The sequence below is a fragment of the Littorina saxatilis genome, linkage group LG12, assembly GCF_037325665.1.
Source record: "Littorina saxatilis isolate snail1 linkage group LG12, US_GU_Lsax_2.0, whole genome shotgun sequence".
NCBI lineage: Eukaryota > Metazoa > Mollusca > Gastropoda > Littorinimorpha > Littorinidae > Littorina > Littorina saxatilis.
In genome coordinates this window covers 9,040,092-9,053,314 of record NC_090256.1, presented here as the reverse complement: position 1 = coordinate 9,053,314, position 13,223 = coordinate 9,040,092, and the positions used below count along the sequence as shown (strand labels likewise).

The 13,223-nt window shown below is 42.3% G+C and overlaps 1 protein-coding gene across 6 annotated transcripts in view; it reads left to right on the top strand.

Annotated features, from left to right (window-relative positions):
- Positions 1-6,912: 6,912 nt before the first annotated feature.
- Positions 6,913-13,223, top strand: part of LOC138981201 (histone deacetylase 4-like) — a 158,328-nt gene continuing 152,017 nt past the window's right edge. For all 6 annotated transcript variants that reach the window (XM_070354042.1, XM_070354044.1, XM_070354043.1 and 3 more), the window contains exon 1: positions 6,913-7,045. The gene's annotated coding sequence lies outside the window, so the exon portion shown is untranslated. The remainder of the gene's footprint in view (positions 7,046-13,223) is intronic.

The window sequence follows — 13,223 nt, the reverse complement described above, 5'->3', positions numbered from 1 at the left end:
TATATCGCTTGTGACTTCCTAGCAAGCGGTCGCACATTTCGTCAAGCTAAGTTGTGTGTGCTTATTGTTTGTCTGTGCACTTTTAAAAGACCGTTGTGTCGATATATTTGTGAACGTTTTGTTTTGTTTTGTCAAATTAAACGTTCCAACAACTTACCTTTCTTGGGTTGTTTTTATTCTGAAAGCAAACCTTTTGTCATGGACCTGTATCTTACTGGTTCTTGTAAGTCCATGCCTTTTGTGTAATATATGTTATAAGATCGAGAAGGCTTTAGTGCCATCAGCTGCTTCAGCAAATGCACCGCATGAGCCGGTGACGTGTTCTAATAACTGATTGGTGGCACCGAGTGAAGGCAGGAGCGGATCACATCATTTTTAAGGGGGGGGGGGGGGGGGGTCAAAATGTCTCTTAGGGACAATTCGACGACGCGAAGCGTTTAGTTGAGGACGCGAAGCGTTCGAACCTCCCAGGGGGTCAGGGGGCATCCCCCCCCCCCCCCCCGGAAAATGTTGATAAAAACAAGGAAAATGGAGCAATCTGGTGCAATCTGAGCCAAGACATTTCCCCTAATACACCTTCCAAAAAGTACATTTTAGAAGACAAATTTGGATCAAAACAGGGACAATTGACAGATCTGGTGGAACATGAGCCAGCAAATTACCCAACTAGGCCTACTTTTCAAAACCGTTACTTAGAATACAAAGGCCGGCTTCAAGGGGTGTCCGGAAAATTTGGATAAAAACCATGCAAAATTGAGCGATCTGGTGCAATCTGAGCCATCAATTTTCCCTTTTTTCAAATGTATTATTATTATCATTTTTTAATTAAAAATAAATTTAGGCTGGGTGGGGGGGGGGGGGGGCCGGAAACCCCGGCAACCCCCCCCCCCCCCCTGGAGCCGCCCCTGGAAAGCTGGAAAGTATCAGCCGGGTCGGATTTTTCCAAGTTAGGTCAACCTCCGTTGAAGTCACGGACTTGGGCAATAGATTCAAGAGAATCTTAATCAGAAGAGGCAGAGATCGAACTATTTTAAGATGTGTCCATTTGATTCTCGGATCGATATATTTCAGATTTTACATTGTTATTCTACTATCTGCTGGCGGGCGAAAGAATGATATTAATTATTAATCTTACCTTGCAGATTATATAAAATTAATGTACAAATTACGATAAGGGTGATATGCTGCCTCGGTCATCATCTTCATCGTTATCAGCATCATCGTTGATAGTAGACTGTCACTGGCTTACATCCCCCGGGTATATATAATATAGTCCTCGTTTTTATTGCCGCCGTCACGATGATTACTACCACTGATTCTGCCACCGTGACGGTATTAGCGATGGGCTTATAGACCAGTTTACGTATCTATATATATATACGACTAGTGTCTGTGTGTCTGTGTGTCTGTGTATCTGTCTGTGTGTCTGTGCGCGATGCGCGGCCAAGGTTCTCGATGGATCTGCTTCAAATTTGGTGGGCTTATTCAGAGAGACCCCGGACACAACCTCATCGATGAGATATTTCAACAAGTGCTCTCAGCGCGCAGCGCGGAACCGATTTTGGTTCCACCTCAGCTATTTTGGTTCCACCTCAGCTTACCCGGGCCCCCATACCGACACACCATAGCCGCTACACCACATCACAACGCCAAAGTTCTCGGTGGATCTTTTTCAAATTTGGACACCGTATTCAGCTACACCCCGGACACAATATCATCGATGAGATATTTCAACACGTGCTCTCAGCGCGCAGCGCTGAACTCATTTTCGTTTTTGCGTTCATTTCACCATTATAAGTAACTCTTCCTTATCTTCTCCAGTGTTTGGCGTTTATCTCCCTTCCTTCGTGTGGCTTTCCCGTTCAGTTCTAACTTACTATTACTATTTTTAGAATGTCACTGCGCTGTCCACTGCGCTGTCCACAACGCTTCCCTTGCACCCGTAAGTTGTTCTTACTGTCAAAGTGAAAAGGTCGAATCAATTTACAGCCACGCGAAAAATACACTCTCACCTATCTCTATATATTTATAGATACAGATATGCATATATATATACGGCTTCTCTGTGTGTGTGTGTGTTTGTGTGTGTGTGTAGGCAAAAACCTATGTATTATAGAGTTCTGTTTGTGATGGGGTCTAGCGGCTTTTGTCTGTCTGTATGTTCTGGCATGTGAGAAGCCACAGCAGATAATATAGGGCTAAGAAATAAGCTCTAAAATTCTCAATCCCGTTTGACAGGACTTCGCCTTTCAAAGGTTATTGTGGTGAACCGCCACGCTGTCTGTCTCTGTCGCGCCGTTCACCCCAAATTCCCGTTTCTGAGGTACTATTTTTAGAATGTCACTGCGCTGTCCAGAACGCTTCCCTTGCACCCGTAAGTTGTTCTTACTGTCAAAGTGAAAAGGTCGAATCAATTTATAGCCACGCAAAAAATACACTCACCTATCTCTATATATTTATAGATATAGATATACATATTATATATATACGGCTTCTCTGTGTGTGTGTTTGTGTGTGTGTGTGGGAAAAAACCTGTTGATTGTAGAGTTCTGTTTGTGATGGGGTCTAGCGGCTTTTGTCTGTCTGTATCCAGACTAGAAGATGAAATGGAAAGAAAAAAGGTAATACCCCTGTGCCAAGCCGGTTTCCGTCGAGGCAGGGGTGTCTCGGATCACATTGTAAAACTGTCCTCCAAAATTAAGAAAGCTCTCTCACGCAAGAAGTCTCTCTTTGCTGTCTTTTTTGACATCAAAAAAGCCTACGATACAGTATGGCACCAACGATTGTTGTTCAAATTGAAGCAATTAGGCATCAGTGGTAATATGTTTCAATACATAAAAAGCTTTCTACTGAACAGATCCTTTCAAACTGATTATAAAGGTGCCAAATCATCCACTCGCAAAGTTGACATGGGAGTGCCACAGGGCTCAGTAATAGCACCACTGCTTTTTAGCATTATGCTGCATGACATATCGACAATTAAAACACATGGAGCCGAACTGACGCTTTATGCGGATGATATTGCTCTATGCAAAGAGTATCAAAACAAAACCTATAAAACAGAACACAAATTCTCTAAAGAGTGGCAAACAGCTATAGATAACATTGCGAACTATATGCGGGAGAATGGCTTCACTCTCTCTGCCGAGAAAACTGTATTCGTTGTCTTTACAAACCGAAAACTGGAAGATCGAGAAAAGATACAGTTCTCACTAGATAAATCTGTTGTCTCACCCAGTCGGCAGGTGAAATATCTGGGCGTACTTTTCACCTCAAATGGACTATGGACTGCTCACTTAAAGTATCTCTTAAGCAAAGCAAATAAGACCATCAACCTTCTTAAAATACTGGCTGCCCAACCATGGGCAAAGTGCCCAGTTATTCTAACAAACATCACCAGAGCTCTTATAAGATCAAGACTATCATATGGACAGGAGGCCTACTTCTCGTCGGCTCGAAAATGGCTTGATAAGCTACAGTCAGCGGAGTGTCGTGCCCTTCGGCTTGCCCTCGGACACCCAAGGCATTCAAAGCAGGCCATTGTATACCACCAAGCAGGATTCCTCCCTCTTGACATGTGGCGGCGTAAGTGCTGCGCAGATTACAATGTTCGAGCCAACACAGTGCAAAACTCAACAAAAGAGGAGCTACAACCGCATTACAATCATATCCAAAACAAAAAGGCTCACTTTGGCACTACTTTCTCCTCACTGGCTCAGTTCAATGCTTCACTCTTTAGTGAAATCAGTGTCGACCCAAATGATGTGGCCCAAAACCCCATATCTCGTGATCCCTCATGGACAATGAAAGAAATGAATTTTGACACAGAATATTGCACAGCTACAAAGGATGATCAGTTATTACTCAGGACACAAGCCCTTGAGCACATTGATACTGTATACAAAGGCCATGTTCATGTTTACACAGACGGGTCAGTGTTGGATGACAAGAAGGCTGGCGCAGCTTTTGTAATCCCCAGCGATGACATGACTGGGAAATTTAAACTGTGCAACAGAAACTCGATCTTCTCAGCTGAGCTCCTTGCCATCTGCATGTCGCTTGTTCATCTCAATCTCAAGAACACTCCTCCTCAAAAGATAGCTATATTCTCTGACTCCAAAGCAGCCATTGAAGCATTAAGATCTAACAAAAGATCAAAAAGACATGATCTTGTCATTGCCATAAAGGAGCTGGCAAATAAAATTATAAAAAAAGGAAGCGAGATTAACCTGGTCTGGTGTCCAGCACACGTGAACGTGCCTGGCAACGAGAAAGCGGACAAAGCCGCTAAAGAAGCTGCCCAAGGCATAGGCGCCTCCGAGGTAGACCTGCCATTGTCTGCTTCTGAGATCAGTAGCCTTACAGACTCTCTTCTCTGGAGAGAATGGAGGAACAAATATATGCACAAGGCTATAAGCTCTGGCTGGCTCACTCGGGAAGCCCCATCAAAACAGATGAACACCTATAATGCATGCCCACGTGTAATAAAAAGGATTAACCGCCTAAGGGCAGAAGCTGGGAATTACCAATTTCTAGAGCTTAAATGCACCTGTCAATCCGACCTCACCATTGCTCATTTGACTTTGGAGTGTGATTTGAACTCATGCCACTTTCAACCCCTGACTCAGTTTATAAACTCAAATAGAAATATTCTGCCAAATACCTCAAAGGAAAAATTAAGCTATCTTTTAAGTTTTAATAAAGACCTTGGGTGGCAAGGTCCCAAACTTATCGCTGGACTTATGCACACGCACCCACTTGGTCCCTGGATATGAAGAGACGTTGCTGCGGCTGACGCCATTGCTTCTCATACAGCTACTATATATTTTTTATCAGAACTTTTAAAAATACCATTTTATATCCAAGTATCTCTTAACACCATTTTTAATTAGATGAGCGAGAGTGTGCGGGGGGCGGGAGGGTGGTGAACCACTGTACATACAGGGAAAGTTTGTGTGCGTGCCTGTGTGTGTTCTTAATCTAAGACAAATGTCGCCAATGTTTTTACAGAGTGACGTTAAATAAACGATTTTATCATTTTATCATCATCTGTCTGTATGTTCTGGCATTTGAGAAGCCACAACAGATAATATAGGGCTAAGAAATAAGCTCTAAAATTCTCAATCCCGTTTGACAGGACTTCGCTTGCAGAGGTGATTGTGATGAACCGCCACGCTGTCTGTCTCTGTCTCGCGATTCACCCCGGCGAAGCCGGGTATTCCTCTAGTTTATTATATAATTGTACTTGTTGCTAATAATTCTCTAACCCCTTCTTGATATGCACGTGCATGTGCGTGTATAGTATGCTTGGTCGATGGAGTATGTATTGTAAAGCGCTAAGAGTAGACATTTTTCTAGAATAGCGCTATAAAAGTTGGCATTATTATTATTATTATTATGTATGAATTCAACCGCTGTACTAGTAAATTGTTGAACCGTCATGGCCCTGCATAACTGACTGATTCATGCCAGTTACTGATTCCATCTCATCAGTCCCAGCACCTCTAGAGTCATTGTGTTGGGTATCCTGCTGCAGGCTATATTTATTTTTTAATGTAAATTCCGACCACAGCAGGGCCGGACTAGGCGAAGAGGAGGGGGGGGGGTTGCCAGTGGTGGCCCAGGGGGATGTCCCCCCTGGTGGCAGGGGCGGATCAGTTCATTTTATGGGTGGGGTTTTTTCAAAAGTATATTGTGAAGATATGCCAACGGCGCGAAGCGCCTAGCTTGCTAGGGGGGTCCGGGGGCATGCCCCCCCGGAAAATTTTGAAAAAAAGGATGCAAAATGGTGCAATCTGGTGCATTCTGAGGATGATCATTACCAGTTTCAGGCAGCAGATTTTGTCACTGATTAATACCCCAAAAATTGAAACTCAATGTAAAATAAAGAAATGCATACCTCATTCAATATTTTTATTTTTTGGCTGGGGGGGGTCCGGAAACCCTAGAACCCCCCCCCCCTCGTTGTGGGGGTCAGGGGGCGAAGCCCCCTGAAGCTGATGGGTAGGTCATATTCTGAGATAGGAAAATGGTCGCTCCTTGCATGAAACGGCATAAAATAAGCAATAATAAAAAAAATTAAATAAGTATGGTACATGTTTAGGCTAGGGGGGGGGGGGGTTGCGCAACCCCCATAACCCCCCCGGTAGTCCGGCCCTGCACAGTGCTGTGGAGAAAAAAAACACACACACACACACACAAACAAAAAACACGCGGTTGAACAAAATGCACGAGGCTTGGCCGTGACTGCGCCGGGTATTATCTCAGTATGACTAGAGCCGCTATGCCGAGCTCTGAGCAACAGCAGCAACACAAGTATATATTTCTATTTGTTGTCAGCAGAGATAGCGGTGCCAACTCGGAACTAAATATAATACTACTCCTGAAAATGTGCCAAGTGAGTGAAAAGCAAGTGGGAAACAAAACAAAATAAAACACTATCAAGGTTGCACTCTACTCAGGGAAAAAACAAACAACTGTATATATAGTACCCTGGCACTGATGCATCAGATTCAATGCCCCTCAGTCCCCAAACGAGCCGGTTGCGTAATCGAACATTCCGCTCTGTCAACAATCGTTGGGCAAATGTCCTGCCCCGAACACACTCACGCCCGACGAATATCTAGGTTGCCGTGCGTCTAGGAAAGCAGAAAATCGATCGCCCGAATGCTAAATATAGAACAAGGCTGTAAATGAATGAAGTGCAGTAATGCATCACAGCCTGGCTGTGGCGTGCCGTGGTGAATGCAGAGTACGGAAATCAAAACACTGTGTTAGCTCGAACCGCCTCTCGTGCGCATAGTAGAGTGGATGAGTGCTGCACACTGTTTAGTCGATGTTTGTTTTTGCTCTTTGATGAAAAGCCGTCAAAGTAAAAATCTATTTTTGGCCCTCGTCGAAGCTGCGAGTTATAATTGGATGAAATAGATCACGTGACTCAGGAGTAATGGCGAACCCTTCGTGTCATAGGAGAGATGTTGACTATTTTCGACGGAACCCTACGTTCTAAATCAGTGAAATTTCTTGCGGAAAGTGCATTTAAAAGGTAAATGATACATTTTTCTCTAGTTTGCTTTGTAATTCGGGTCACGTCGATCTGACGATTGCGCGTTGTAGACCTGGAAACGTTTGGAGGTGCCCCCTTTCGCAAGCAGACAAACCCTGCCTGCTCTGAGAGTGGGGGAACTGTTGAGAGAGAGGAGAGAGAGCACGAGAGAGGGAGAGGCAAGCAGTAACTTGGCCTGTATCAACAGACTTGTTTGCATCCTGATCGACCGTTCTGAATTTCTGAACGCAAACTTTTCATGGAGGCTTGTACATAGGTTGTGCTTTGGGTGAATGTCAACTGAGAATTGATTTCCGGATGAGGTCTCCAAGAAGCCTTCCGCCTGTACACGGTTCGAGTAAAAGTTGTCCCAACTTGCTTTCAGTTGTGTTTGTTGAAAATGGAAGTGTAGTTTCTTGACGCTCGTTTTCTCTGGAAGGTGCGCACCGAGTATCTTCGTTGCACTCATGGAGTAATGGGGTGAAGAAACTTTTTCTGTTCAAATGGTATTGCAGTTGGTTCAGCACGTCTGGTCTTGGGAAGAATCTTGAACATGTGACTCATTCTTCTTGAGTGTAACACTAACAGGCTAGGATTGTTTATGAATTAGCTCAAGGGTAGGGCAAGGCCACGGCAAAAGGGGGAGGGGCGGCTTTTAAGTACCCCCACCCCTCCTAGTCCTATCCGGAAAAGCACTTTTACATTTTTGATAAATAAACTTGTATTAGTTTTTAGGGCAGTGATTCACTGATTGATTAGTCATTTCAGAGTTTGCCTCTTCAAACCTAGGAGTAGGTATCTTCACACTTCAAGTCCCAGCAGCTAGGATGCATACTCTTGTTGTACACAATGAAAAAAATAGAGAGAAAAATCACAACCTTAGCCTAATATGGTTTGGTATAAATTTGGATGAAAATGACAGAGACCATTAGTGTGTTTCACTGTCTTTGTTGTTGTTATTTATATTACTTCAAGTTATTATATTTAGTGGATCTGTTATTTTGTCCATGTTATCATGCAGAAACAAAGAATTTAGATGTTTACATTTTGGAAAAACTAACAATAATTCTAACAGCCTGCCAACCAGAGTAACCGACAGAGTTATTATGTATAATTTGTGAGTCTGAGAGAGTTGTCTGCATGTGTTGTACACATAGTTCAGTAACCCTTTCCTGGCCTATTGGACGCTCGCTGACATCCTGGGTAAGTTGCTTTAACGGGCAACAAACCGTTCAATAAACAACAAGGAAGAAGAACAAAACAACGAACAAGCAATGCATGTTTGGTGTATTCTGTTATTAAATCAAGGTCACATTGTGAGTTGTCAAATCAGGTAAATACAGGTATATATTGTTAACTGACAGCAAACAGATTAAAGGCACAGTAAGCCTCCCGTAAACCATCACAGATACTGTCAGACTTTTACACACAGTACAAACACCCTTTCATTTAAACACTCACCGCTTGAGAACATCCTTGGTAAGGTGCCCTCCGTAAAGAGCGAGCAATTTTCAAAGAATTTATTTTTGCGTGGTTTATCTTACCCCTGAGCCATCGTGAACCTGTGTGATCCAGTTTCCTTTTTTCACAATGTAGTCGTCAGTTTGTAATTTGAATGCGACTCGCTGTAAGCTTATCTGCAATAGCACGTTATTATGTTCCTCTGAATCTGAACGAAACAAACGGCTGTGGTTCACAAGAACTCTAGCGATTGCTTTTGACTGTTCAGAGGAACTGGCGATAGGCATAAACCGTCGTCTGCTATATGTATACAATAAGGCACTGTCAGGATTCGAACACTCAACCTTCCGCATGGGAGGCTGGTGTCTTATCCACTTAGCCATCGCGCCCATGGGAGGCTGGTGTCTTATCCACTTAGCCATCGCGCCCATGGGAGGCTGGTGTCTTATCCACTTAGCCATCGCGCCCATGGGAGGCTGGTGTCTTATCCACTTAGCCATCGCGCCCATGGGAGGCTGGTGTCTTATCCACTTAGCCATCGCGCCCATGGGAGGCTGGTGTCTTATCCACTTAGCCATCGCGCCCATGGGAGGCTGGTGTCTTATCCACTTAGCCATCGCGCCCATGGGAGGCTGGTGTCTTATCCACTTAGCCATCGCGCCCATGGGAGGATGGTGTCTTATCCACTTAGCCTTCGCGCCCATGGGAGGCTGGTGTCTTATCCACTTAGCCATCGCGCCCATGGGAGGCTGGTGTCTTATCCACTTAGCCATCGCGCCCATGGGAGGCTGGTGTCTTATCCACTTAGCCATCGCGCCCATGGGAGGCTGGTGTCTTATCCACTTAGCCATCGCGCCCATGCAGATCAATGCATTGTGGTTGTGGTTGTGCATGTTAAAGATCCAATTACGACTTCTTGAATTGCGAGGGCTGTCTAAGTCATGTGTAATGATGTAGTGGTATAGTAATTCACATAATAAAACACATAATACACAAGAGCTGCCCATAAGGGGAGGGTTTAAACTAGGGATGTTGTCGGCCTATACCATTACAATTGCTTTTTTAATGAAACCGTAGTATGATCTTGTACTTGTAGAGTAAGCAGAATTATTAGGTTGTGATACAGTGTATTTTTACTGTTTGGAAATCGGGCACAAGGGAAGCTCTTCATGTTAAATATGTTCTGGTACATTTTGTGTTTGTTTTGTATAACGATAACCTTATGAAAGAAACAATTGAAAGTCAACAGAGACTTTCTTCCGAGATTTGTTGAAACTCTTAGCAGAGTAAAAGAGAGAGAAACTCCTCAAGGGGGACCGAGATGTACAGAGCAATGTCCCTGTGTGGGGGACCTATCATAAGGAAACCTAGTCCTGAGGAGGATCATTGTTTTTGTACTTAGACCAGACATGTGTTTCATTAGTGGTCAGTTGGTAATGATGGTGAGAGTTGTCAACCCATGGTATCCAACTAAGAAGCAAACCACTCTCTGAATGGTAGCTTCTGTTGGCATGGGAGACAACCCTCATCTGACAACCCCAAGGGGATATCTGTGAAGGGAAACACTTTGATTTAAGGCCAAAGTGTGGAATTGATATTTATTAAGAAAGAATTTAGAAATTTAGACAAGTTTTAACCAAGAAATTAGGTTAAAACAAGGGAAATTTGAAAAAGCCTAAAGGGAGGTAACTCTGTACCAGCCATTACATTTATTAATATAAATGTCTCACACAAACTATATAACTGATATACATCATTATCATATATCAGTTATACCAGTCAGGAACACAAGCAGCAGAACTGACGACAACATCATTAAATTAATTCACACGTTCTGGCTCACTGTATCAATCTAAGCACAAAAGTAATTCTGCCTCAAGAGATGGCTTGTTAGTTTTCCCAGGGAGAAAAAAGTGCTTTGCAGCAGTAATATATATATATATACATCATCACGATTCACATGATCAATGAATGGTCACTGAAGGAACATGAGCTTACTAATATTACTGCTGCCAGTAAACTCGCACCAGGAGCACCGGGTGCTCTCAGTCTCAGCTTACTGGCTGGTCTGTGTGCATCTTAGCTCATTGGGTGTATGACTATGAGATAATATGCCTGATTTACTCCAATCTCCCGCTGTATATATGGCTTGGCTGCGACATGGTTTGTCTCTCTTCTTAGTATGACCACACCCTTTTTACTGCTCTGTGTACGTGATTGTGAGTTTTGCGTGTGTTTTTAAAACAAATCTTTTGTCTCTATTTGATTGACATTTTGCAGTTTTAGAGATGACAGTACAGTATTTGATGTCTTACAAGTTGTTGTTGTTGTGTGTGTGTGTGTGTGTGTGTGTGTGTGTGTGTGTGTGTGTGTGTGAGAGAGAGAGAGAGAGAGAGAGAGAGAGAGACACACACACACACACACACACACACACACACACACACACACACAGTTGGCTTTTGAAGTTCATATGGACATTAGTGCTAATTTTATTATTTGATTAATTTATAAACTCACTCTTTCGGTCTGCAACAGTCATGTTACTGATGCCCTTACCAAACGTGTATTATGCATTTTGCCAATTGATACTAAATTGAATTATATTCATTTATTTCAGTTTTCATGTGATTAATAGTGAGGTTATTACCAGGTTTGCTGTAAAGTATTGTTCTTAGTTTTCAAGTTTTGTGAAACTGAAATGAGCATGATTCATGTCTTGACAATGTGCTGTTACACTTACAGCACCACTCAGTTATGGGCTTTTGCACTTTAGTTCAACTTGGCCAGGGTTTCAGGCTATGTTAGATGAGAAATTTAAATTGCATCCAGTTAATAATTCAGCTCAATTTACTATCAATTATGATGTTTCTTCTCTGAACTGACATTTTTGAGTCACTTGAGAAAAAGTGACTCTATGTAATCGGTCAGTGTTAGTCTGTCCGGCCGGCCGTCCGGCCGGCCGGCCGTAGACACCACCTTAACGTTGGACTTTTCTCGGAAACTATCAAAGCGATCGGGCTCATATTTTGTTTAGTCGTGACCTCCAATGACCTCTACACTTTAACGATGGTTTCGTTGACCTTTGACCTTTTTCAAGGTCACAGGTCAGCGTCAAAGGAAAAATTAGACATTTTATATCTTTGACAAAGTTCATCGGATGTGATTGAAACTTTGTAGGATTATTCTTTACATCAAAGTATTTACATCTGTAGCCTTTTACGAACGTTATCAGAAAAACAAGGGAGATAACTAGCCTTTTCTGTTCGGCAACACACAACTTAACGTTGGGCTTTTCTCGGAAACTATAAAAGTGACCGGGCTCAAATTTTATGTGAACGTGACTCATTGTGTTGTGAATAGCAATTTCTTCCTGTCCATCTGATGCCTCATATAATATTCAGAACTGCGAAAGTGACTCGATCGAGCGTTTGCTCTTCTTGTTTCAAAATGATATGCATTTTGTTTAGTTTTTGATGGCACAATCGCCTATCAACTGGAATGGTCATTTTAACTCATTTAAGAGTGAATGTGATTCAGATTCAGGACAACATTAATTAAAACATACAAAGGGTGAGGCTTCTGGGAGTTTGTAACTTTTGATAATTGGGTGGTTTTTTTGCCCAAAAGCTCTTTGGGTTCAAAATGTGATTGGCTTTTCTTCCTCTTTTTGTGCTGGAGGCGTGAAAGAGAAAGGAGAGACTGGTTTGAGAATTACGTCTGAAAAAGCTTTTTTTTTCAATCTGTGGAAAAAAATAAATGCGAAGATGTCTGGTTTTGCGCAATCGGAACAAAAATCCATCTGCCAATGGCAAATTACTTTTTTTGTAAATAATGAGTTTACAAGGGACATAATCAATAGTAATATGAAGAAAACCAGTTGTTTGCTGGAATGGAAATAGCTGGCCCGAGGCCAGAGGACTTGTACATGTGTCTTTTAATTTTAAGAAAACAGTTAATAATTTATTGCGAACCCAGGGCCATTTGAGATATCTCAGTGATGTTATCTTAGTGATTGCTAGTTAGATTAAAACATGATCCCTCTGAATTCTCTGCTGTTCTTCACTGTTGAAGTTTTACTTTTAATGGATTGTTTCCATTTTGGGCACTATTGCGTCATTAATGAAACATTTTATTTAGATTTGTGCTTGTTTGTCTGTCTTAAGAAAAGCAACAACTTGAACAAGTTGAAGAAGTCTGACCATTTTCAGAACCTGTTGGCGTTACATGTCATTGCAGTTCTGGACATAGTCATGATAGGGGTAACCATCATTCATGCCACTGCCAGGTATGATGTGTATCTATCCCATAATCTTGTTCTATTTACTTGGACGTTGAATTTCAAAACAGATTTATTTGTTTTACTTGAAGGGTAGACTCCTGTATCTATATGTCATGCTCACGGGGACCAAACTATTTACACCATATTATGTTTACATGAATACATGGTCTCCAAGCTTGTAGTTTTCCATTTATACACAATAATCTGAGAGATCAGCAAGTTGATACCATTATATTTTGGTAGTGTAAACAGTGGATGCTGCTTCTTTTTTTTCTTTAAAAAAAAAGATAATTGAACAATTGGCAAGGAGAATACAAATGCTTTCCTCCTATGGTCTTCTTTGGGATTTAAATAAATGTATGATCTGGTTTGATTGTTGCGTGTGCATGCCTAATGGGCACACACAGTATCATCTATACGTTGTAAAGAGCTTGGGGA